The 26,583-nt window shown below is 36.7% G+C and overlaps 1 protein-coding gene across 3 annotated transcripts in view; it reads left to right on the forward strand.

Annotated features, from left to right (window-relative positions):
* Positions 1-26,583, forward strand: part of PDE7B (phosphodiesterase 7B) — a 355,502-nt gene that overhangs the window by 30,718 nt on the left and 298,201 nt on the right. The window contains exon 1 of one of the 3 annotated variants that reach the window (XM_054491064.2): positions 14,798-14,817. The exons of the other annotated variants lie outside the window; for them this stretch is intronic. The gene's annotated coding sequence lies outside the window, so the exon portion shown is untranslated. Of the gene's footprint in view, positions 1-14,797; positions 14,818-26,583 lie in introns of those variants that run through there. 3 annotated transcript variants of the gene reach the window in all.

Consider the following 26,583-nt stretch of genomic DNA (forward strand, 5'->3'; position numbering starts at 1 on the left):
GTAAGGGTAGTGAGGAGTAGTGAGTAGTGCATAGTGAGGAAAACACATATAGTATTAAAAGACTCCAATATGGACTAGAAGTAAATATTCAAAAATTTGTATTACTTTGTTGTATTTTATCTTGTATTTGAAACAAATTATATCTTATTTTATTTTCAATTTAGCAGATTTATTTTAATCATTAACTTTAAAAAACGAAAGTAGAACACACATTAGAAAATTCCAACTGTTCAGAAGGGCATAAAATGAAAAGTAAAAATCTTCCTCTTCCTCTCACCACCACCATTCACCTCAGTCTCTATCTAAAATTGTTTAGAATTTTTTAATATATTCATAAAAATGCATGTTTTATTTGTACCCCTATCTACTTGTACTCACCTACCCTTTTGTACAATTAAGAAATAAATGTTAAAATGAGAAGTATTTATCAAAATCATAAACTAAGAAAATAATAGTATGTTCACCTCCCATATTTCATTGTGGCCATTATAATATTAGGCAAACATTTCTTTACAAAAGCATTACAATCTCATCAGAGTAATAACGTTAGTTTGTAATTGTTACTTGCCAGTAGTACTTTAACAAACTATCATTCTGAGGTTGCTAATAGGCTAGGGAGATCTTAGGTCAAAGAACTACTTGTTACAGATTCTGCCTTTCATCAGTACCTCACATTTTCCATCAACTATATTTGGCAAACTACGTTATTGAGCTCCTGATTTATGGCTTTCATGCATAGAAGTTAGTGTTTTCTTGTATAGTCGCTGATATAAATTAGCTAAAATTAGCTCATAGCAACTTTCTTCATTATCTAAATTGTTTCACAGTTTATAGTTCTATACAAGCTAATGTCTCAGAATGAAAATGATAGGGCATATGTGTTGTAAACACACAAAAGATTATTTCCAGGACACTAGCCATGTCCTGTGGAAATAGCAAATAAATTATTTAGATGATTGCAAATAATATAAACCCTAGAGTAAGCTTAGCTATGCTACAGTAAAATTCTGGTCTAGTTGTGTAAAACTAGGTCTTTGGTGTTCTGTATTTATCTGTCGCCTCTGGCGGTTTGTCAGCTTTTCTTGGGTGCTTGTGTTTTCCTAATACTTTATGCAGGTTTTTCCTGTGTGGAGGATCTTTCCAGCACAGGTGAACTTGAAGTTACAGCTAATAAATGTGAAATATGCTAAGTTCTTAGCCTAGAGTCCAATAATTAATAATTTATGAGCAATTTACAAGTAACTTGAAAGTATATATGTGTAGAAGAGAAATAGTAAACAGTTTTAAAACTGTGTTTGCTATAACTTTTTCAATAGGACAAATTTTCTGTATAAAAAGATACATATTTCTGGTTTTTGTAACATTATGCAGTATTTTTGTTCCTTTTCAGAACAGAAATTAGAGAATTAAAAATTTTAAGAGAATCAATGTTCAACAATTTTAATAATATATGTTACTAAATATATGCTAAAACATTAAATTGAAAACGTGTTAATACATGGTAAGATTTAAAAATGTTTTTTTAACTTTTATTTTAAGGTCGAGGTACATGTGCAGGATGTGCAGGTTTGTTATGTAGGGAAACGTGTGTCATGGGGATTTGCTGTACAGATTATTTCATCACCCAAGTATTAAGCCTGGTACCCATTAGTTATTTTCCTGATCCTCTCCCTCCTCCCACCCTCTGCCCTCCAGTAGGCCCCAGTGTGCACTGTTCCCCTCTTAAATGGTAAGTTTTATGAAATGTTACTCTTCTCCATTGATAGTATTATACCTTACAGGTAACAGTAGAAGCTAAGGAAAAGTGACTTAATATTTAAGCCAAAGGACTAGTACATTTTAATGTGTTACTCCATGAATTTTCTTAACTGAGAAAATATTTTTAACTTTGGCATATTTTAAAGTAATAACAGAGAGTTATTACAAACTGGAGCTGCAGAAGTAGATAATAGCACTAAGATACAGTTTTTAGTTGCTACTTTCTGTGAAAAGGTGTATGAGTTGTTCTCTTTAATACAGCAAACATTTACAGTGTTTCTTCTTTAAAGTAATGCAAAAAGGTAACCTAAGGAATCCACAAATAAATTTTTCAAAGCTCATTTTATGTATTGAATTAAAAAAAATTATAAGTCTGATAAATTTGACCTGCATTGAGGTTATTCATACAATCTTGAGAAAGCAAGATGACATTTATTTTCTAACTATGAAGTGAACCCCAGATTATGTCATTTATCTCCAAAGACGTCTCACAACATAGCTTTTTTTTTCTTTTTTTCTAATTAAATTTTCAGGCTAGGATAAGGTCTTTGGCACTACCAAGATGAGTTTCAAATTCTACATAGCAGAGGGTTCTCTGAGTTTTTGTCCTTGTCTTGGGCCATTGTTCTGCAGGTAGATGCCAGCATGGCCATACCAATCATTCACCTCTGGTCAAGCTAATGGTTAAATATTTTCACTATCACCACCACCCCCACTCCAGTGCCTGTGTTTTATCAGGACAATGGTAGAAACATCAATTGGGGAGATAAACTTTTTTTTTTTTTTTTTTTTGAGACGGAGTCTCGCTCTGTCACCCAGGCTGGCTGGGGTGCAGTGGCATTATCTTGGCTCACTGCAATCTCCGCCTCCCGAGTTCAAGTGATTCTCCTGCCTCAGCTTCCTAAGTAGTTGAGACTACAGGCACACGCCACCGTGCACAGGTAATTTTTGTATTTTTAGTAGAGACAAGGTTTTGCCATGTTGGCCAGGCTGGTCTCGAACTTCCGATCTCAGGTGATCTGCCCACCTGGGCCTCCCAAAAGTACTGAGATTACAGGTGTGAGCCACCGAGCCCAGCCTTGGGGAGTACTTGTGTAATGAACACAGTTCTGATGGTGCCTGTGCACTATTCATTAATAATGAATTCTTACACCTGCTTAACTGAAATTGAATTTTAGGCACAATATTTTACATTGTCTTGTTTAGTATGTCCAAACCTTAAGTACACTGGCTCAATTGTTTTTTGACTATGACAGTCTCAGATAAATCATCACATGATTCTGTGTTTCCTACTGCTGAAGGCTGTGTACATATGTATGTGTATAAATATACATATATTATATCAAGCCATTGAAATGATCATCTTTTGGCCAAAACAGTAAATATCAGCAATTTCATATGGCCCAATCATGTGTGTGTATGTATACTTGTACACATATGAGGGTATAAAACCAGATGACTGGTATATGATGTTAGTCTTTTAATTAATAGAATCTAAAATTATAAGTAGTTTCCTTAGATTTTAGGATTGGGGTGGATATAGACGTCTTTCAATGGTGTGAAACTATCTATAATTTGCACATGTGACAAACTATTAATCAGCCCCAAATTTTAGTATAAGTATATATATATATGTATATTTAGTACATATACTATTACTGCATAGTGTATTTATGAAGTCTTGAGAAAAATTCTGATTCCTGCTTAAATCTCTCAAATAATCTCAGAAAATCTCTAATATATGGATAAAATTGCCCCATCTTGAAGAACAAACTCAGACTCTCATTACTTAATTAGCATAAAGTCAGTACTTTTAAGTGAGAGAGCCTAGATTTATTCATTCAACCATCAGGTATTTGGGGCCCTAGTATGGTCTAGGGACTGGAAATAAGTAGAAAAAAACAAAGTTCCCATCACCATGAAGCTTGCATTCCAGTCAGAGATGACTGACAGTTACTACATAGACTAGTAGATGTGACAGTTAATTTCAGAGATTGCTAAATCTACGAAGAAAGTAAGACAAAGTAATAAGACAACAGGTTGCTGGCTGTGGAGACTTGGCTCCATAGCCAGAGAGCCCAGTGGAGTCTTTTCTCTGCTGAAATGATTGAGAAAGAGACAGCCAAACCTAGAGAAAGAGTGATCCCGGCAGAGGAGAGAGCAAGAGCGAAGTACTGAGAAGAAAACACGTTTTGATGTCTGAAAGACAGAAAGGGCAGTGCTTTTGGAGCAAAATGAGGTGATGGGATGGAAGGAGATGAGCAGGCATGGGAAGGTGAGGCACAGGGCATGCGGATCGTCACAGGACATGGTGGAAATTGTACTCTTCTCACAGTAAATGAGAAGCCACTGAAACCATGTAGACAGGAAGGAGAGACCAACCGACTCATGCTTTAAAAGGAGCACTCTGACTCCAGTGTGGAGAATGGGTTGTCAGCCTAGGCTAGGGACGACATCATAAGCAGCTGATGAGTGTTGTAGGCAAGATAGGAGATGACGATGGCCTGGAGTAAGCTGAAACAGTAGAGTGGTGGACAGTGTTCAGATTTGGGTATTTACTATAGGAATATAGGACCAAATGGTGGATTGGATGAAAAGAAGAGGCAGCAACACACAATGCTGTGATCCCAGATTCTGGAGCTGGGCTCCTTGGTGGCATGTTCTGGCTCTGCCCCCTATCAGCTTTGTAACCTTGGTCAAATAGCCTCTTCTCAGTTTCTGCATTGGTAAAACTGGTGGAGGATGCTAAGTGCTAATAGTGCCTGCCTTAGAGGATTGCCATAAGGATTAAATGTGTGTGTGTGTGTGTGTGTGTTTGTGCACACAGGCTTAGAACTGAGTTCAGTAGTAAGTACATTTCACAAGTACATATCACCTAAATAAACTAAATTTGAGAACAATTGATTGTAGATTTTTGGCCTACATCACTAGGTGGTACCATTCACTGAATTAGGGAAGATCGAGGGAGGATCAGTTTGGAGGAGGGGAGATGCAGGAAATAAGAGTTGTATTTAGGACACATTCAGCTTGAGAGGCCTATCAGTGAAACAGAGATGAAGAGTCTGGAGTTCAGAAGAGAGATCAAAACTGAATTTAAATTTATCAATATATATGCTATTTAAAGCCTTGGAACTGGATGAGCTCACCTAGGAAGACAATGTAAAGAGGAAGAGGGTGGAGAATAAAGACTCCCAGAAGCGTGGGGAGGTTGGGAAAGGAGGAGGAGCAGGAAATGATTCAAATGCATCCACATCTGGTTTTCCCATAGTGCTGCCTATATTATTGGAGCCCTGCCCGAAGAGCTCATTCTACAGAAGCTTCTGTAGACATGAAAGCCTCTTTAGACATTCTTACTGGTAAGGGGCTGAGGCTTCCAGTTTGGACCCTGACGACAGGAATTTTCCATTTATACTTGAGAGTAGCACAAAGAAGCTGTGGTAGGAATGTGCTGCTCTCTATTTACTCTGAGATGTTTTTAGTGCAATCACAGTTATATGTGGCCCCTAATGATAGATCAATTGTTTTAAATTGTGTCATTATTATATATTTTCCTTTACATGAAGATACGGACATCTCCAATTTACAAAGATGATTAGAACTGAAAAAGAATGTTTCCATGGACACCATACTATTCATTATCATTTGATTCCCAGTCAGCCCACAAAAGCCTGTGTAACCCACAAGGATGTGAAATCACAGTACAAAGACCACATAGATCCCAAACAGCAGAAGCAACAGGGCTTACAGAAATATTTGCTTAGATTCCTTAAGATACCAGAAATACATTTTCTTCTCCTCTTATTTGGGCTCAGCAAGCAAGGACAGAGAGTTGCCTATTGGGTGGGGTGGGAGGAGCTAGAGAAGGCACTTCTGTGGCCAGTTACTCACATGGGTAAAGTAGTCAATGACTGTAGAAAACATAAATGTTGAATTGAGAAAAAGAATTCTGGAGAAAGACAGGAAACTGGAAATCTACTCTTAGCTTTGACAGCTACCTGTGCTATGGCCCGAAGGAAGTCACTAACTGTTCTGTGCCTCAGTTTTCTTTCATTTTATATTGGCTACAATAATCACTTTCAATGTTGTTGTAAGGATAGGTGTATACACACACACACACACACATACATATAATATACACATTCGTGTGTGACCTTGTGGATGGTGGAAAGATCTAAGTAACTATTAACTATTGTTTATTATTATTGTCTTGTAGCCTCATATCATCTCTTGGTTTTTAATTTTAATTAATGATTCTTAGGAAACAATGAATGGCAGGACTTTAATAAGGTGGAGCAATAATAACAGAAATGAGATTTAAAAGAAAACAACTAATTCAAGCAATGCGGGAGAAATTGTATTCATAACATTGTGATTAGGTCACCTAGTTTCTCATTAGCTCTTCCAATTTTTCCTAACAGATGCCTCAGTGAGTTGTCAAAAATGATCTAATTCCAGCCTTTTTAAAGGCTTGGTGCTTGCAGCAAAGAGTTCAGTTGCTTTAGCAAGTTATCTTATGTAAAGATAGCCAGTAGCATCCTGGTAATTTGCCTCCAGAAAGTAATCTAGAATTTCGTTATAAACTCATATTTATTCTCACAGCATCATTCGGTATACTAAGCAGGGAGAATTCCTGTTTGAGATTTTCATAATTTTATCAATGACTTCCCAACATTGCTCATGCTTTTCTTGTAGAGTATCATCCACATTACACTAACACTGCAATTGTCTTTTTAAAAATATTTTCAATTTCACATAAGATACTGCAAAAAAAATCATACAGAAAAGATATATTTGGGCCTTGCAGTTTGTATAGCTTCTCTGAAGAATGCAGTATGTCAAATGCAAGTGTTCATAGTATATTAAAAATGGGTTAGGAATCAGTGTTTCCTTTCTATACTGTCTGATTAATGCTCTTTGCTTCAAGACCACACAGAAGAAAACCCAACATTGTGGACCCTCCCTACCTAACAAAGTCTCACAAGGTGAACTCATTCTATGTTTGAAGTGAATCTGTTGGATAAAGACTATCAAGGACTATGTAGACACATTAACTGAACTCTATTACGGAAATTTTGTCTGAAAGTTTACTTTTCTGCCCACTTAATAAACTTTTTGATAAGTTAATATATAATAAAATGCATTCAGTATACATGTGAACTTTGGAAAACATAACCTTATTTAATACTACTCATTTATATGGTAGTGAGTGTGTGTGAATGAGTGAATGTGCTTTATTTCTCATTTCTCCACATCCAAATCTTTCTCTTATGTTCTGTTTTTGAAAACTTCATAATCAGCAGATTAAAATTATCTTGAAATTAAGGATGATTTTTCTCAGTTTATACTTCATTCTGTAAATAGAAAGCTTCTATGTAACGAATAATTTTTGTATACATGGACGGTCCATGTATACAATTGCTCCATACAATGAAGATTCCTGATTTTGAAGCTGGGTGAGTGAGCTGAGAACAAAACAAATCTAGTGATCTGTCAATAAGTGGCAATTGTTGTTTAACTCCCTTCACTCTTCTCTACCACAAGTTTCTGAATTTCTCCTGTCAAAAACACACCTGAATTTCTAAACCGTTCACAAACACAAAATGACACGACAGACACAAATATCTATGAATGGGGGTAAAGATGCCTTCCCAATATCTTCAAGTGTCCGCTTTGTCTCCAGGTTTTGCAAACTCAATATTTGAGTCCACAAATACGCACAAAATTTTTTTCACTGAAATAATACAGTGTCTTGTGAGTAGTTTTATTTTGGAGTTTTTGGCTAAATTGTTTTTGAAGGATTATTGAATTATCTTTTATATAGATCTTTAATATAGTATGATGTAGTTCTGGTAGTTTTATGAATTCTGGAAAATAATGGGTGCTTGGAGACAATGGTAAAATTTACTGAATATATGAGGTAGGCATATATGATTGATTGATTTTGGAGGACATTGTTTTTATCTTCGTTGTGATTGCAATAGCAACATAAACATGTTGTAAGTAGATAGGCAAATAAGAAAATGTAAATACTGATAATTTTTAACTTCTTATAATCAATATAAACTTTGGTCTATATTCACAGACATAGACATTGTTTTTTATTTTAAAAAGTTTAAAATTTTAATTGCAAATATTTCAAATATAAGAAAACTATCAGAAATAATATGACAGACATCCATGTATCCACCACCTAGATGGCCATCTATTCATTAATTCATTTATTCATTCAACAAATATTTATTGGGAACTACTAAGCTAGATGTTGTCCTAGGCACCTGCAAATTCAGAAGTAAGCAAAATAGATCATAATAAATTCAATCCATATGTAAAAAATGATAGTTGCTGATGATTGCTACAGAAAAAAGAATAGCAGAGAAAATGCTAGAGAATGTGGGAGGATAGGCATGAAATTTTTAAGAAGGTGCTTGGGAGGTCTCACTGAGCAGATAACTTCTGAGACTTGAAGGAATTGAGGGAGTAAATCATGCAGATACCTGGGGAAAGAATGTTCACAGCAGAGGACACAGCAAGTGCAAATGCCTGGAGGTGGGAATGCATCTGATGTCATGAGCCTCTCTGTTATCTCTCTGTCTGCTTCATTAATTTCTATCCTTGGTCTAATGGTTTTCTTTCTTCAATTTAATTTCTACAATTTTATTTCTACTCAGTAATTATTTGAAGTGGTTACTTTAGATTTCTTAAGTGTGACAAGTGGAAAGGAGATTGCTCTCTTTTATTATTGATTTCCAAATTTAATGCATTGTATTAAGGGAATGCTGCTTATGTAAAATGATTCCTAGATATCTTTGAGGCTTGCTTTGTAGCTTAAGTCACTAATTTTTATTTTAAAAAATCCATGTAGAAATGAACATTATTTTCTGTAATTGTTGGAAACAGTGATTATATGTAGCCATCAGAGCAAACTTGTTAACTGTGTTGTCAAAATTGTCCATTTGCTTACACTGGGAATAGTCTATTCCCTTACTTATTTGCCTTCTGGGTCAATGACTGTAATAGGTAAGTTAAAATTTCCTGCTATGATTATAGATTTGTAAATTTCTCCTTGTAATTCTGTCAATTTTTGCTTTGTATACTTTGAAGTTTGCCTGGTAGATAAATGTAAATTCAGAGGGATAATCTTCCTGGTAATTGTTACTTTTCTGCTATGAAGTCTATTCCGTTTATTAAAATATTAATAATATTCTAATATTAAAAGCTTTTATTCCAGTTCTCTTCTGGTTACAGTTTTCCAGATAGATCTTTTTTATCCTCTTACTTTCAATGTTTCTGTGAGTGCATATTCTTGCTGTGTCTTTTTAAAACAATGTATAACTGAATTTAATTTTTAATGCAATCACTTTCTTTTAACTGTCAAGCCAAATCCATATATGTATTAAGAATTATTTATTCAAATCTCACTTTGTTTTGCTCTTCATCATTTTTTTTGTTACTTCTTTGCTTTTTTCTGCGTTCAACTAGATGGATTGAGGTTTTAAATACATTTTCTTTTATTGGTTTAGAGATTAGACATTTCATTTTTTGTGGTTTCAGCAGACACACAATTTTAGCATTTTATACTAGAATAAAAATATAAATAAATTTATGTGTATTTAATATCCCTATCATACCCCAGAAAAATATAAGAAACTTACTGAACTCATCTTAATTGAGATCATGTCCATCCCTAGAACTGTTATTGTTGTATATATCTGAGCTCTGCTTTGTTTTGAAACCCTGAACTATTATCTTTTTAAATTTTTATAGCAAATGCTTATCTAAATTTCCTCATGTGTTTCCCAATATTGCTCAACATTCCTTCATGCAATTCATTTTTCCTTTTCAGGTTCACGTTCAGTCTTTTAGGGTATGTAAGTGGTAAATATTTTCAGTGTTTAGACTAAAACGTATCCTTATTTAACCTTTGTTCTTGAATGATAATTTAACAGGATCTAGAATTCTCTAGGTTTTTGTTATTTTCTCTGAGCACTTTGAGGACAATATTCACTTGCCATTTGGTCTCTGTTGTTGCCAACAAAAATTCTTTTGTGAGGCTAATTGGTGTGACTTTGTGGTCATCTGTTATTTCTGGTTGCTTTTAAGGTTTTCTCTCTGTGGTGGTTCAGGTCTTCTGCAAAGGACACACCAAGACAAAATTAGAAACACAAGAGATTTGGGGAGGAAAGTGCCTGTGAAGGACAGAGCAGAAGCGGAAAGGAATAGATAGAGACAGCCTTCAGACCTCAGGGCAGGTGTGACCCGATAAAAGGGGAGGGAGAAGAAAGGAATTTGGGGTAGGAAAAGGCTCAAGTAGCAGTGCAGCCGGGCTCCTGGGGGTCTGCTAAGTAGAAATGGCTGTGAGAAGAGTTTGGCATTGAGCAGGAAGGCCTCAGCTGTAGTACCCCACCATGCCCAGCACAGAAGTGGAGCAGTCTGGGGAGAGAGTGGCCTCCGCACACACCTGTGGATCTGAGGCTGTCGGCTGTCAGCTAACTGCACGCCTGGTAGCAGCTCCCCTTTAAGAGGAGAGCTGAGGGCCACCACACTTGTCTTTCATGTTCTACAGCTTCACCAAAGTGTCTAGATTTACTTTTATTTTTCCTACCTTGTAATCTCACATTTCTTCTCCTACATTTCATACATTTCATCATAGCTGGTGAAATTTCAGCCATGCTTTCTTTGAAAATGGCATCTTCTACCTTTTCTCACTTTCTTAAACTTATATAGTCGATACATATGTTCAATACCCTCATTCCGGGCTGGGCGCGGTGGCTGATGCCTGTAATCACAGCACTTTGGGAGGCCCAGGTGGGTGAATCATGAGGTCAGGAGTTCAAGACCAGCCTGGCCAACATGGTGAGACCCCCATCTCTACTAAAAATACAAAAAATTAGCTGGGCATGGTCGTAGGCACCTGTAATCCCACCTACTCGGGAGGCTGAGGCAGGAGAATTGCTTGAACCTGGGAGGCGGAGGTTGCAGTGAACTGAGATTGCGCTACTGCACTCCAGCCTGGGTGACGGTGAGAGACTCTGTGTCAAAAAAAAAGAAAAAAAAAATTCCCACCCATTATTCATTTTTAAACCACCCTTTCATATTTACCATATATTTATTTCACTGTACTTCATTGTGAAAATGTCCTTAGATTTCTCTTCCAGTTCAGTACTTTATTGAGCTGGGTCTAAAATGCTTTTGTTTCATATTTGAGTTTTCATCTTTAATTATCATATATCTCATTTCTGGAATATACATTTGTTCTTTAAAAAAATCTACCGAATTCTATTTCAGTGTCCATTCTTTCTCTATAATTTTGATCTTTTCCTTTATCTCCAGTAATCTGCAACCTGCTTGTTTTGTGGATTCCTTGACATTGTTCCATTAACTTGTGTTCTGATACTTCTGTCTGCTGACTCCTTCTTAATGGATTTGCTTTCTTTTTTATTTTATTTTTTATTATTTACTTCTTTTTCATGTCATGTTTTGGGATTGCTTCCAAATAGTTTCCCAGAAATTTTGCCATTCTAGAACCAGTTTACACATTCCTTTTTTTTTTTTTTTTTTTTCCACCTTAGATATCCTGTACCATTCAGATGTCAGTTTCAGATTTGGGCTTTCAATTTTTCATGTGGGTTGCTTATTTGTCTCCTTTTTCCCATCCTGGGATGACAGAAAGAAATTGGCTTGTCACTTCCCTGGAATGATGACCTTTTATTTCTCCTTTCCCTGAGGAGCAGCCCAGGGTCATGCTAATGCAAAGCTCTAGGTTCTAGTTCCTTCACTTTGGCTTCTAAATGGACAATAAAACCCTAACCCTATACCAGAGGTCTCAGAAGTCATTAATATCTTTCTTAGATTTGGTTCCCCTAGAAGCAGATCCTGAGACTCAAGGGCATTCCACACTTTTTGGGAGATACACAGACCTCCAGGAAAACAAAAAAAAAGAAAAAAAAAAGGGAGGGGCAGGGAGACAAAGGAAATCAATAGACTGTTTTTAAGCCGGCAATGTCAGTGGATGATTAAAGTGGGAAATGAGAAAGAGTGTAAAACGCGTGCTTCAGAATTAAGCCACCCAGAGGGCTGAAGGAGCTCGTATATTTATACACCCTATCTGGGGAGTCATTGGTTGAGGGTTACTAGAGCAGAGGCGGGAGATAGTCTTTGACATCTCCAACGTGCCACATGCAATTAGAGCAGATTTCCAGAGTTCTGGGGAAAGGAAGCCCTAATTTATAGAGAAGGAAATCCTGGCAGTTCCAAGTCAAAGGGAATACCCTAAAAGGCCCAAGGGGTATGGACAGAGAACTTTCATCATCTGCCGCAATATCCCGTTAGTTGTCACCGTTCTCTCATGACCGTAACACCTGGATTTAAGTTACTTCTTTGCTATGGTTCTTAGAAATTTTATTTTCTTTGATATTTGTTTAATAAATCATTTACATTTTTATTACATATTTTATCAGTCTTTTTTTTTAAATAGTATGTTTATAGTGGGAAAGAGTCTGCTTACGTCAGTGCTCATGTTGTTAGAACCAAACTTCCAAAATATTTTAATGTACACTTTAACTTTATAAAATAATACTAAATATGCCATCACAACTTGCCTTAATATTCAAAATAACTTTGACAACTTTTCCATAACCATAAATGTAGGTCTACTTTACTTTGTAAAATGTATTTCTCCAAATTAATATAGATATTTCTCTACAGATGTCACTATTACAAAGAATGCATTAAACATTATTTTACCTATTCTTTCATACTTATGCTTGTATATCTTTGGTATAAATTCCTAGTAGTAGATGGCAGGGATCAAAACTTTTAGCACATTTAAACTTTAAGTGATATTTGTGAAATCCACCTAAATTGCTTTTAGCATTTTTTATTCTTACCCACAGCTTGGGAGGGTATCTTTTTTTCTATCCTTACCAAAAATCTATAAACATCAGTCATTTGATTCTTTGATGATGTGATGAGTCAATAGTGATAGATCACTTAATTTGTTTTATATTAATTATTAGTGAAGGCAAAACATTTTATATATTCCTGGCAATTGATATTCACATGTACATATTTTTATTGGCCTGCCCCCTTTTTTTATTTGATTTGTAACAGCTTTATATTATGAACACTAGCCCTCTGTCATATATCTTGAGTATATTTTTTGAAGTTTATATTTCATTTTTTGAATTTGTTTATTGTTACTTATTACCCATGTAAAATTTTATGAAACCAATTTCATCCATTTTTGACTTCATGGTTTCTCATTTTTCAAATCACACATTTAAAAAGCCTTCTATAATTATTAATTATAAAAAGATTTTATGCAGTTATTGGACGCCTCCCATGAATTGGATATACCATGGCATGAGGGGAAAGGGACAGAGATGAATAAGAAGCCTTTTATTGCTTCAAAGAGTATCATATTAAATATAAAATATTTTGTTCTCTAGAAGGAATGAAGTAAATAGACCTTTTCCCCTCTACAAACAAACAAGGGAACAGATAACAAGTCTCTAAACTTGTGTATCTTTTTTAAAAGAAAAACTCCAACCAGTCAAAACATCAACAAATATAGTAAATAATAATATTCAGAACTGATCAGTGAGAAAGCCAGGACTAGAACTCAAGGTCTGTTTATATACTGATACTGTAAGATGGCAAAAACAGTGCCACTTCTTCATTAGCCAAGGCATACTCTGCAGGACCTACAAAAACAGGGTTTTTTTTTTTTAAGTGTACTTTTAAAAATATTTAACCAATACTCATCTCAGTAGCATTTGTAGATAACTGTAATGACCATAATTTGCTAAATGCTGATGCAAGAAAAATACTTTTTAAAGACATAATCCCTGTCCTTAAGGAAATACAGTTGCAGAGGCAAACTATATGTGAATGAAACAGCCTAAGAATGATACGAAGACCAGATAAAACAATGTAGGATAGATCTTGTGCTTACGGTCTGAGCTTAGGAAAAGGGTGCTCAGTGCCCCTGTGGCAATCGACAAGTATTCATACTAACTCCATGTAGAACTTCCTTAAGTTGTAATCTTATAGATTGTATTGATGCTTGCTGATACAAAGAACTCTTAGACATTGGGAATGATATAAATCTAAATAAAATCATGTAGGTATATAATTATGCAAAACTATAAATATCTACCCCCAAATTAAAGAAATAAGGACAACCCCCAAGTCTTGATGTTTTAAATGTTAATGTAGTAGAGCAGAAAAGTGAGCAAGCCATGAAGGCAGATGCTCTGGAAAAATCACTCTTGTTTTCATATGCATCATAAAACATCACCCCACAAACCACATCCTGACATTGCTGACATTCACCCCTCCTATACATGCTCAGCCTGAGCCTGTTTGGCTTGAGTTGCCTGACAGTAAAAGAGGATTCAGAGGGAAGATCAAAGGGAGAAAGCAGTGGAGTACAGATAATCCACTAAACAGAAAATCAACTCAGAGAAGTCTCCACTTGGGGCCATGTACTTTGGGAACAGGAATGGTAGTGTATAACTTGAGGTCTCATGAGTTTATTCATCCAACAAACACTTATGAAATACCTACTACAAGCCAAACATCAAAAGTGCCTCATATGGAGTCAAGAGGCACTTTTTAAGCAGTTAGGGAAGGAAAATCTCAGGCAAGGGTATGGTAAGTTGTATGTGTAGAACTAAGGAAAACATCACAGACATAGTCTGATGGCTGGGAGGAGGCCTCAGATTGGCAGTAGAAAAACTGAAAGTAAAACAGGATTGAAAGCAACACCATGAATACAAAGAAGTAAATTTGTCTTCATTCCCCTGTGCTGGGACTTAAGAAAAAGAGAATTTGGAGCTGATCTTCCACTGGGCCCTGAAGTTGAGAGAGGCAGAGGAAGTTAAAGCCAAGATTGCTATGCAAAAGAAATCTTTCAGCAAAGGGGATTTCAAAGTACTGACCTGAATAATTTCCATTTGGGGCTGCTGAAGAGAAGCAGTTGTGTTCACGGGTGAAGCAAGGAGGAAATGGGAAGTTGTCTGGATGCTTTCTTTGCAATCAAGATAATACTAGAGCTCAGTAAGTGAGGAAAGAAAATTGTAAGTTTGCTAATAGTTCTAATCCCAGAGATGCTGAAGAGAAAACTCTTTCTTTTCCAGGCAAGAGTCATCTCAAGGTAAATCTCGGACCAGGTGTGAAGTTTGCACATTTCTCTCAGTCAGTGTATTTCAGAGCCTGGGAAATACAGAGACCACATGGGGAGGGTGGGCACCATTTGCTTTTATTGCATTTAAGTTTTTTGGAACATGCAAATGCCCTATGCTGTTGTATGAGGCTACATGGGAGCATATCTTTGAGACTCAGAATCTGTTGGAATCACAATGATGTATAAAGAAACAGTAAGGGGCCAGGCACGGTAGCTCACAGCTGTAATCCCATCACTTTGGGAGGCTGAAGTGGGCGGATCACAAGGTCAAGAGATCGAGACCATCCTGGCCAACATGGCGAAATCCCGTCTCTACTAAAAATACAAAAAAAAAAAAAAAAAAAAATAGCTGGGTGTGGTGGTGCATGCCTGTAGTCCCAGCTTCTCAGAAGGCTGAGGCAGGAGAATCACTTGAACCTGGGAGGCAGAGGTTGCAGTGAGCTGAGATCATGCCACTGCACTCCAGCCTGGTGACAGAGCAAGACTCCGTCTCAGTCTCAAAAAAAAAAAAAAGAAAAGAAATAGTAAGGTCAGTGTTGGAGTCTGCATGCTAATAGGCAGGTCCTGCAATATGTTTTTAATAACAAACACCTACTGCAATGACTTGTTAATCTAGAGCAGCTGTAAGCCTGAAGACTTAAGGGAATAAAAGCTAATAAACCCACGCCAAATTGTACTGTAAATAAGGCAACTTGTACAGACATCAGAATTGAATCCATTTGAAGTCACTAACATCTCTCTAGATTATTTCCTCTTTTTCTCTACATTACATGGGATTTTATTTTAGAAGAACTCAAAATACTCTAGAAGAAGGCAGTTGGGGTTACTGCATTGTATAACTGAAATAACTGTACAATTATATTTGTCACACATTATTTTAAAAAAAAAAACAGACTTGAAAACGTGTTGGAAACAAACTTGAGAAATACCTGTCTACCTCAACCTCTTCCATCTTCCCACATGCGTGTTTAATTTGTAGACTGGGTTGAGGTGTACTCTTTATTTAGTATAGGTGAAATTCTTTTGCCATATTTTTCATAATATGTTTTGGCACCATTCTTCAATTTAGATTTAGATTTGCAAGAAGTTATTAGGCTTGGGATGAGAAGGAAGGCCGGCAGGAGCAGCTGGCCTGATTTATCTAAGAGAATTACTCAAAGCCTGTTAGGTATAAAATTTGTGGCGAATTTTCCTATTGGATATCCACAGCCCACCAAATTCTCATTTGTTACCATGTGGTGTGACCCCCGCTGAGAACAAAGACTTTGATTAAATTATTTTCTGTTTCCCTGAGTTACTCACAGCACTGACTAAAATATACTATGAACCTCATGTGAAAAAAAAAAGTCTTCAACTAAGTAAAAATTATTTCCAACTTTCTCTCCCTCTGTGTTTCTCCTATTTCCTAGCTCTCCCCTTTGTTGTTTCCCTTCAATATCAAATCCTATTCCACACTGTTTTTCTCAGTTTGAACATTCTCACTTTCTCCCTTTCCATTCATCAATCTTTCTGCCACCTTCCCTTTAAGTATTTCCTCAATTTAAACCTTATTCAATAAATAAATACACTTCACAGACTGAACAGATGGATTACAGGAATTTTTCCCTTGAGATTTCCATGTATAGCAATTTTCACTTCTCAAAGAAAATAACGGTGATGATGATAGAGTGTCTATGCAGTTTTTAAAAGCAATTTTTGCGCTGTGTGAGCTCTGCAACTTCAGAAGGCAGGCTCCTTACCACACTTGACTTGTAATTTCTATTTTGTTAACTATATCTGTTATTGAGAATAACAGATTGTCTTCCCCTATTTGAACACTTTCAATGACCAACAGAGACCTGAATATTTCACTAGATGGCCGGTAGTTTTATGATTTCCGTTATTATAAAGTTTTCTATTACAAAGAGCTGAAATCCATGTCTGTTTTTCACCATTAGTACAAAAGAGAACAAATATAATCTCTTTTTTCATGAGGTAGACATTGAAACATCAAAACACAAATCTCCTCTTTTTCAGACTACATATCCTCAATTACTCCAGGCATTGTTCAGGTATCAGGGTGTCCAGGTGCCTTGAGTTCATGGTTTCTTTTTACTGATACACTCCAATTGGTCAAGTTTTCTCTTTAAATCTTGTCACTGATCTTGAGGAACGGCTTAGTCATACACAATTTATGACCACCACTAAAGTACTAATATGTATTCTATATATGGAAAATCCCCCTAAAGCCTGTTAAACATGTGCCTCAATTGGACATGCACTAGGTGTCCTAACAGCTCTGTTTAACAAGGTGACACTGAGCCCTCATGAGAAGGCCTTCAAGCCTGCCCAGCTCACATTTGCTTATGTTTTCTGCTGCTTAGATAATAATAATTCAGCAAAGTTAAGTGAGGACTGTCTCTCAATGTCTAATATTTATTAACGAGCTATGTTAATTCTCCTAGGCCATCAAGTCCTAGGAAAAGAAAGTAAATTTCCATGAAATGTAATTTCTAAGTGTGTCTGCAAAATCCGATGATGTTTATTGCTTAAAATATGAGTCTGCAATAGACGGTGCTTTAGTCAACAAGACAATTACAGTAAAGAAATGCTGTCAATGAGTTCAACAAGAAACTTGCTTTATTCAAAGAACTTTCATCAAGTACTCACATGTGGCTGGCACTGAACTAGGCGGTGTCCTCTGTCTTTGGTCTACACTCTTTGGGCTTTCAATTTGGGTCAAAATAAAGACAGACCTCGTATTACCAGGTCGCCGAATATCCTGCACTGACACCTAAAGCATTTGTTTCAGGGCCTCCCTTACCATGCTGAAGCTCTTTCCTGCTGGGGTCCCTCACTCTGATGTACTCAGATCACCAGTGAAAGGAGCTGGCTTCTATTAATTATCAGGTTCTGCCCAGCCTTGCTGGGTTAAATGGACATGACTAAATTTGCATGGTTGATTTCCCCATCGGCAAAGTCATCTGGGTTTCAGCTTTGTTTTGCATTTGGTAGGAAGGACTCATTTAATACACTGAATATGACTATATTTTATAAATGTTTCATGTCAAATAACCTCTGAAGCTTAGTATGTATAAATAAATTCCTGCCATTTGAATTATAGCAGCTCATATCCCACACATCTGCAGAGTTTGCTTGCCAATACTGTCCTTGTGGGATAAATAAATATCGCTGTATATTTAATGGGTCTATGTTAGCCTCATATTTTGCTTAAATAATGGGTGAAATTGAATATTCCAAATTCATTTTTTTAAAAGTAGATTCTACTAGTAACCACTTAGTATGTATTGACTTGTCAGAATTTTCAGAATTTAAAGCATGCTCCAGTGGCGCAATCAGCTAGCGTGCGGTACTCGGTATCACAATGTGCAAGGTATGTAGGTTCTTTCTTCTAGTCATCACATATGATCATTACAATTCTATTTTGTGTTCTTTTCAACCAGTCTTTCCAGCAGAATTTTCAGAATTTTCCTGATTCTGTATCACAGAAGTCCTTTCTATGGCTTTTTGACTTCATGTCCTCGAAATCTCTATCCTGGTCCCAGTACTTTCTTAAGGTCACTAGCATCCTGTACACCAAATCCCATAACACTTGCTGGTCTTATTCTCTGTTGACTATGGCATTTAATAGTGTTGACAGTCAGTAGTATTTATAGAACTCTCTTCTCTTGTTCTTGGGGACACCTATATTTCTAATTTTATTGATTAGTCAATAGATACTTATTGAACACTGGGATTGTATCATGTGTATATCTTTCTTGTTGTCTCCTTCCACTGCTCTTTTCGTGATCCCCGAACTCAAATCCAGTCTTTGTCTTTCACTGTCTTTCTCCAAGCTGTTTGCCTATGAGTCAAATTAGTAAAATTACAGGAATTTTTAGTTAGAAGGGACTATAGTGACCAGTTAACTTAGTTGGCATTCTACAGATGAGGATATTACACCCATTAAATTAAATGTCTGCTCTAAGATCTCACAGCTTGTCAGCGGCAGAGCCCACATCAACTCATGGAAAAGCCAGGGTGACTTCCGTGCCATCACTTAACTTGTGTAGAACCTGATTCAGGGTCTTCTGAAGCCCAGATCCAACCCTCCACTCTCCTCCTGGTTTTCTAGTTCTGCCATCATATTTCTATTCTTCTCTATTTCAGAGTCTAGATTTTAGTAATATTTGATATCTCTCAATTTCTCACTTCCCCCCACTCTTAGAGCCAAATATTCACGATGTTTCATAAAGCTTGTTATCATGATGCCTCATAAAGCCTGTCATCACGATGCCTTGAAAATGTGGGGAGGGTTTTGTTGTTTGTTTGTTTGTTTTTTGTTTTTGCTTGTTTGTTTTTTTTAATCTCACTGCCACTACCATGGCCCAGGGCTGCATCTTCATAATGGTGTGCACCTTTCCAATGATCTCTCATCATCAGTCGGGCATCATCAGTCCATTCTACACTCAAATGTTTGAAATACCACTTTTCCCACATAAACATGTCAGAAAACCAGTGCTGATCTCCATTTATAAACAGTTCTCTTTAAATCTTTGTAAATGTTCAGAAAAATAAAAGAGAGCCCTTTGGAGAAGCAATGTCTATTACAAATGAAAAATACACACATTCTGCTATTAAGTGTAACCACATTCCAAGAAATTAAGCTTTGAAGAAGGGGAAAACAAACAAACAAGCAAAAACAAAGAGGTTCCTGAAAAAAAAGAACTAGCTAGCTGATGGAAAGACTGGTTGAAAAGAGCACAAAATAGAATTGTAATGATCATATGTGATGACTAGAAGAAAGAACCTACATACCTTGCACATTGTGATACCAAGCAATGCTGAGAAAACGTGTGAGATAGAAAAGTAAAGCTGAGTCAAATCAGTTGTTTCTCGTAACTGTTAAGACAAGATGCTCTGGCGGACCCCTGTTAATTCACAGGCATGCAGGCACATTTTGATCATGTGTAAAAACTTAGTCTATAATAGAGGATCCTTACTGCTGTGGAGATTTCTGTCAGCTTTGAGCAAAACGTACAACTTGACTCAATTTGGTTTGCTGCTAGTTTCTTGTCTAACCTAATATCAACCTCCGTCACATTTTCTGAAACATACAATGGCTTTGCTTCAATCAGGACAGTAAACAGCTGTAGTGAAATGGCAGCTGACTGAAGAGTGAAAAATACTAAGATACTGGTGAGTGCTTTTAAGGACACCGTAAGGTGTCCTTATATTGTAGTTGTAATGAAACTTTTCCTGAGTGTAGGGTTGTGAATCAATAGCACCTTTATCATGCAGGTGTGCAAGAAGCCAAGGACCTCTGCAGGATGATAACAACATGTTAGAGCAATATTTCCTTCCCTTTATCATTTTTTTCCAACCATGTTTCCCTTAACAAATATTTGCAAATTTTTTTATTTCAGTAGTTTTTTGGGTATAAATGGTTTTTGGTTACATGGATAAGTTCTTTAGTAGTGATTTCTGAGATTTTAGTGCACCTGTCACCTGAGCAGCATACACTGTACTCAATTATAGTCTTTTATCCCTCACTCCCCTCTCAACCTACCCTCTGAGTCCCCAAAGTTCAAACATCACACTTATGTCTTTGTGTCCTCATAGCTTAGCTCCCACTTATAAGTGAGATTATATATTTGCTTTTCCATTCCTGAGCTACTTCACTTAGAATAGTGGCCTCCAGTTCCATCCAAGTTGCTGCAGAAGACATTATTTCATCCTTTATGGCCTAGTAGTATTCCATAGTGTATATATACTACATTTTATTTATCCACTCATTGGTTGATGGGTACTTAGGTTGGTTCCATATGTTTGCAATTGCAAATTGTGCTGCTGTAAACATGCTCGTGCATGTGTCTGTTTTGTGTAATGACTTCCTTTGGGTAGACACCCAGTAGTGGGATTGTTGGATTGAATGGTAGTTCTACTTTGAGTTCTTTAAGGATCCTCCATATTGTTTTCCATAGTGGTTGTACTAATTTACATTCCCACCAGCAGTATAAAAGTGTTCCCTTTTCACCACATCACACCAACATCTATTGTTTTTTGTCTTTTTAATAATAGTCTTCTTGCAGGAGTAAGGTGGTATCTCATTGTGGTTTTAATTTGCATTTCCCTGATGATTAGTGATGTTGAGCATTTTTTCATATGTTTGTTGGCTGTTCATAAATCTGTTGAGAAATGCCTATTCATGTCCTTTGCCCACTTTTTGATGGGATTATTTGTTTTTCTTCTTGCTGATTTGTTTGAGTTCCTGTGGCTTCTGGATACTAGTCCTTTGTTGAATCCATAGTTAATATTTGCAAAGATTTGCTGAGCATTTATACTGTGCAAGACCTTTTGTTAGAGGCTGGAGATATAACAATGAGTCTTGCTTTCAGTACTTTATAATTGCTCTGCAGATTAACTGTACAGACTTAAAATAATTTTCCCTAACCTGTGACCCTACCAGAAAAATTAAGAAAACATGAAAGGATCTGCTTAAATCAGAAAAGTGAACGTACCAGTTAGATTAAGTAATGATGGTGAACACAATATTGACAAAGAAAAGATACTAAATATACACTTAAGTTTGATATTTATTTAAATGTTGTGTACTGTATTCTGCTTTCAAAATTATTAATCAAAGATTTGTCCTTAGTAGTTGGCCAGTATTTACAGAGAATATATTAATTAGGGGCTTTATTTTATTGAAAAGGCTTAATTGGCTATGCAAATCTACACCCTTTCAATTATCTACATTTGGAGCAAGTTTACATAGTTGGTCTAAATAAGCATAATTTATGGCAGTTACCTTGGTGTTGTCAAATCTAAACCTTTAAACAAGAAATAAATCTCATGTACCCTTTTCTGAATGAATTCTCATTGTTTTCTAGCAGCCAACTCAATCTTTCAGCCTGATGTTTAGATTCCCCTGTAATCCACAGGGGATCATGATTTATCTTTTGACAGTTTACTCCCTACTACTCCCCAACTCTTTGTTCTATTGTGCTTAGTATTTCCCTGGACATATCTTTGTGATTATTTATATCATCTTTCGTCTTGCAATGTTTCGTCTCTCCAACTATAGTGCTATTGGCATTTATCAAATTCTTACTACCTGTGAGCTACTGCACTGAGTGCTTTTGCCTATATTATCCCACGTCATTGCTATGATACCTCTATGACCTCAGTGATTTTCGTTTTAAAGACTTTTAAAAACTGAGGCTTACAGACACTGAGTAACCTCTTTACAAGAAGAGGACTACTTAGTAAAAAAGAGTACTAAGTAACCTGCTCAAGGTCACACAATCAGTGTGACCTTCAATTAGTTATTGAACCCAGATCTAACTGCAAATCTAGGTACCTAACCATTATGTTCTGCTGCTTCCAAGGACTTAGAGCTATACTACTGGATAATTATCTTTGGGACCTCAGATAAAGTAACTGACATTTCTGAGCTCCAATAAAGCTGAAATACACACACACACACACACACACACACACACACACACACGTCTGTGTGTGTGTGCTCATGCACGTATAACACCTTAGAATAGCTTCTTGTTATTTTATTTATACTTATTATAGATATAAAATATTATATAGGTATAAAATAAACATCACTGTTCTGGACTATTTAGAAATATAGATCCAAGAAGAACAACTAATGTCCACAGTAGGTGTACTAGTTTAAAAAATAAATATTATAAAAAATAAGTAGTATAAAAAATAAATATTATAGGTATAAAATAAACATCACTGTTCTGGACTATTTAGAAATATAGATCCAAGAAGAACAACTAATGTCAACAGTAGGTGTAGTAGTTTTGGTTTTCCGTGTTTATAAATATTTTTTCTAATTATATAATTCTGGTGTCCAGAAGATAAATGTGATTAATATAATCTACCACAAGCACATACCCTTAAGGAAAACAAGCAGAAATAAAACAAGAAGAAATACTATAAATATATCTAAAGTTGTGTGATTTCTATAAGTTACAAGTGAATTTTACTAAATATCTAGTCTAGATGATTCTCCCAATGATTCATCCCTAACTTCAGTTTTGAGCACAAATTCAGTTCTAAAGTTTGCCTAATAATATAAATGGAATCTTTTATTCAGCAGGTTGATCTTTCAGAGGTCATGCTCAGTTGATAGATTCTTGAGGACATCTTTAAATTCTCTTAAATTCTAAAGGAATCCCGAGGTTTGAATACAATGACCCACCAACAGATACCCCAGGCCTATGTTACAGTATAGGTCTAATCTGACTCAGGCTCTCACTGAACCACCTTCAACCTGACCTGGGAAGACCCTGGCTCTCTAGATCCACTATGTCCAGCTGTCTCCAGCTGAACAATTTTTTTTTTTTTAAAGGCTACTCTGATTTTTTATTTTCAATTTCAACTTTTATTTTAGATCCAGGGGCTAATGTATGCGTTTGTTACATATGTATATTGTGTGACAGTGAGGTTTGGGGTGCAGTTTTTGACAGGGTCTTACTCCGTCACCCAGGCTACTGACCTCAAGTGATCCGCCCAACTTGGCCTCCCAAAGTGCTTGGATTTACAGGTGTGAGCCACTGCACCCGAATGGTGCTATCATTTTTTTGCTTTTTTTTTTTTTTGAGATGGAGTCTCACTCTGTCATCCAGGAGTGCAATGACGCAATCTCGGCTCACTGTAACCTCTGCCTCCCGGGTTCAAATGATTCTCCTGCCTCAGCCTCCTGAGTAGTAGGGATTACAGGCGCCCACCACCACGCTAGCTAATTTTTGTATTTTTAGTAGAGACGGGGTTTTGCCTTGTTGGTCAGGCTGGTCTCGAACTCCTGACCTCAGGTTATCTGCCCACCTCAGCCTCCCAAAGTGCTGGGATTACAAACGTGAGCCACCGCACCCAGACGGTGCTACCATTTTTTTTTTTTTTTTTTTTTTTTTGAGATGGAGTCTCTGTCACCCAGGAGTGCAATGACGCGATCTCAGCTCACTGCAACCTCCGCCTCCTGGGTTCAAGCGATTCTCCTGCCTCAGCCTCCTGAGTAGTTGGGATTAACATGCACCCACCACCACGCCCAGCTAATTTTTGTATTTTTAGTAGAGACGGGGTTTTGCCATGTTGGTCAGGCTGGTCTCAAACTCCTGACCTCAGGTTGTCCGCCCACCTCAGCCTCCCAAAGTGCCGGGATTACAGGCATGAGCCACCACACCCGGATGGTGCTACTTTTTATATCAGTCTCAGTGTGTGAATTGGGCAGGGACATGAGTGTACCAATTGTTTGATGTATATAATTATTTTCTACTTTGTATGATACATGATTCACAATAATTTACAAACTGATAAAATAATAACATTTTTAAAAATGCATTTCCAGTATTAGAGATTTCTGAAGAAACATAATGTTGGGATATGGTGGACAAGTGAAGAATTTCCTTAGAAAATTATTCTTTACTCTCCGTTTTAACACAGTAAGTTTATCAGACAGGTTCTAGATATTTCCTGTGGTACTTAGAGCCGCATGCAGATTGTTTGTGCGTTCAAACTGGTCAAAGTTGCAGACCAGAGTGCTGCTATTGATTTGTTTCACTCCAGTGAATGTAAATCATTCATGTTTGGCAGCATTTGTCCTACTGGAGATAAAACATAAGGAATATGTGCACAGCTTCAAAGGTGCAGCTTGACTGTGATGGTAACCCAGCACGCAGTGGGTATGACTGGCATTTTTGAGAATACATCATAAACTCTCCAAGGAGTCTGCACCATCTTCCTTGAGATCATTATATATCCACCAAAATGAGGAGAAGGAGAAGAATGTGGCAAGAGATCAAAAGAAGCAGTCACTACAAACTCACCTATTTTGTTGATGCAAGGCAAGTTGCACTAAGTTTAGGAAAGCAAAAAGATACTCTTCAAGGTCCAGGGAGGAAATGCAGAAACTGCTAATGGGAAAACGAGCATGGTCCACATAGGACTCTGATATTAGAGCTGTTTTTGCTCTACTGAGGCTGCTCTACCCATGAGTATCCCCATCTTCAAGAAACTACTAAAAGTTGAAGTGTTTATTCACATGTTATTTTCGAACAATTAACTGTATAAAAGAAAGGCATATTTTATTTTCCTGCATCCATAAGCCACACGCCAAAAAAGCTCTTGTTTAACATGCTTCTTAGGATTAAAAGGGTTTCTGCTGCAAACAGGCCTGGATTACATACGCATCTTAAACATGCCTCAGCTTTAAAGGGACACATTCCTCAAGTGAGGCTGCATTTACAGGCGCAATAGATTTTTCACTCAGCATAAGCCAAAGAACAGAGACCTACTTTAATATTTCTGACAAGATCTGAACTATAATATTGTTCTGTGTTTGGAAAATTAGACTTCAAAGCAGTAGCCATACATTTAATTTCAAGATGAGAACCCAAAGAGTAATAAAAATGATTGGCAAAAAGAATCTGAAAGAGTGAGACTCATTAAAATGAAAATCTTTGTGTTGATGCCTGCATATAAAATCATAGATCATTAGGGCTAAAGAAAGAATGTATTTGCCAGATGTTGAAATGGCCAGATAGTTTCATCTCTCCCTACCATCTGTTAAGAATTCCATCCACAGTTCTCATTAATAATCCTGGGGAAAACAAGGCAATCTTCAGGAGCATTGAGAAAATTATGGATGCATTATAATGAAGTCAGAGCAAAACTGAGGCAAGAAATTCAAACACCTTCTAAACGTGGAGCTCCTAACCAGAGGTCCACGCCGGAATCATTTGAAGACAGTATTTCAAAATGTGCATTCTCAGGCTCCACTGCCAGCCATTTTCATTCATTTGGGTGAATGAAACCTAGGTATCTGAATTTTGAAAAAGGCTGCAAGTGATTTTGATGATAATCGTGGTTAAGAAGAGAAAGCATGTTCTACCTTATCATTATGTATCTGCCACCTTTCCAGTAGATTGCAAACTCTTTTGAAAGGATTCTGTCGTATTTACCTTGTGTCTTCTGCAGTCTGTAGCATAGCTGGACTGTAAGCTTGAGGAAGGAAGAGAGCATGCTAGTTTTGTTTATTATCATAATTACTCCTGCTCACCCCTCCCACTCCAGTCCACAGCTAGAAGAGCACATGGTCTATAGTTGGTACCCGAGAAATTGAATTAAAAATGAATACTACGAATTTAATTATATCCATATGGATTTGAATTGATTTTCCTCTTTTCTGATATTATTGTTTACTGTGTACCTAGTGAGTTCTCAAATGCTTATTGAGTGAACACACTGAGTTTTGGAAGTTAAATATGAGTCACTTTCAGGGGCTTTTGAGTGGTATTTGTAGAAATAAGTCTCATTACTTTATATTCCTTCCCTCTTTCTTTGGGCTTCTATAAAATATGTCTTTGGCTTATCCTAGACTTGCTGAGAGCAGCTTAATTATATCTGCTTTCAGAAATGTGAGAATCAACTAATCCAGACTAACAAAACAAGCAGATACAGTTGATCCTGTGACTTCAAGTACCTTCCCAAGTGGCATTGTTAATAAATCTTGACTCACAGTACTAGCATAATGCATTATTTTTATAGCTAATGTGTCAAAAAGTTATTTGAACCGTATGCCCATATGATTTCTAAGACCCTATAATCTGAGTTCTATTCTGAGGAGATATTTCCCG

This window comes from Pongo pygmaeus, chromosome 5 (genome assembly GCF_028885625.2).
Source record: "Pongo pygmaeus isolate AG05252 chromosome 5, NHGRI_mPonPyg2-v2.0_pri, whole genome shotgun sequence".
NCBI lineage: Eukaryota > Metazoa > Chordata > Mammalia > Primates > Hominidae > Pongo > Pongo pygmaeus.